Below are 1578 nucleotides of genomic sequence, written 5' to 3'. Positions count from 1 at the left end.
TGGAGTTTGCATGTTCTCCCTGTTCCCACGTGGGTTACCTTCAGGTGCTCCAGTGTCCTCCCACATAAAAAAAAAGACATCCGGAAAAAAGACATCCATGTTCTGTTGATGCCATCAATCCATGTTGGGTTCACGCCGCTGCCCTTGACTGTGGCAGCAGCCCTGGAGTTGGTCCCCGGGCGCTGCACTGTGGACGCCCACTGCTCCCACTGCCCCCACTGCCCCGACTGCCCCCACTGCTCCCACTGCCCCGACTGCTCCCACTGCCCCCACTGCTCCCACTGCCCCGACTGCTCCCACTGCCCCCACTGCTCCCACTGCCCCCACTGCCCCGACTGCCCCCACTGCCCCGACTGCTCCCACTGCTCCCACTGCCCCCACTGCTCCCACTGCCCCGACTGCTCCCACTGCTCCCACTGCCCCCACTGCCCCGACTGCTCCCACTGCCCCCACTGCTCCTAATGCCCCCACTGCTCCCACTGCTCCTAATGCCCCCACTGCTCCCAGTGATGCCAGTGATGGGTTAAATGCACAGTCCTCCATTTCCTTCGGTATCGATAAAGTATTAAGAAGATATCAACGTCGCGGTTTGAGGGATATTGATGTCGTCTGGGGTCTTAGCTTCACATCCTGGTGAGTTTTTTTAATTGAATAAACGTTACGTTTTTCAAAGGGGGAGGATCATTTCGTTGGACATGGTCTGGCCTCCTCAGGCGTGCTTCCACTTGAATCATCTCATACCAACAATTTTTAAGAAAATAACAAAGAGAAAATGTACGAGATAAAAACAAATTGCAAATGATGTACCATCATAGTCACATTTTTAGTAAATACAGCATTTTAAGTTTTGCAAACGTTATTGATTTTCGCGATGTAAAGCTTGTGTTTAAATGTTATTGATCCTCTGCCTCTCTGTAAATACATTAATTGACTACAAAGCTGCATCATATCCACAAGAGCAGTTCCAAGTGGAGACTGTAAAGTTTCATTCTTCAAAACATTTTTCACTCAGACTTTATCTATTAAAGGAGCAAGTCCTGAAACTAGCTACCTGATCACTTGAAATTTGCGAGTTACCAAACCCTGGTTTATTCAGCAACACACTTGTACTCATGTCTGTCTCTGTAGCTATGTTACTACTAATGTGTTTTATTGTATCTCGCTCTACCTCTTATTTTTTCCTCATTGTTTTAATCTCTGTTTTTCACAAAAGCCATTCTAGATACTGGTGTTGCAAATTAGCATCTGCTATATGCACTATGACTTGCATTGGATAGCTGTTCTCAGTTTGTCTATGTACCCTGTATCTGTCCCTATCAAATAAACCATAAATAAATGAAATATCATCAGTCAAAAACTTTCTTATTTTAGATAGTTTGGTTCAGGAGCCAGCAGACCCCCATCAAGATGACCCCCTCTTCTCAATACAATATGTGTGCGTGCGCGCGTGTGTGTGTGTGTGTGTGTGTGTGTGTGTGTGTGTGTGTGTGTGTGTGTGTGTGTGTGTGTGTGTGTGTGTGTGTGTGTGTGTGTGTGTGTGTGTGTGTGTGTGTGCTGGATGGCTGGGTGGAGGGGTTG

Source organism: Gadus chalcogrammus, chromosome 5 (genome assembly GCF_026213295.1).
Source record: "Gadus chalcogrammus isolate NIFS_2021 chromosome 5, NIFS_Gcha_1.0, whole genome shotgun sequence".
Classification (NCBI taxonomy): domain Eukaryota; kingdom Metazoa; phylum Chordata; class Actinopteri; order Gadiformes; family Gadidae; genus Gadus; species Gadus chalcogrammus.
Note: the sequence above shows the minus strand (reverse complement) of the source record.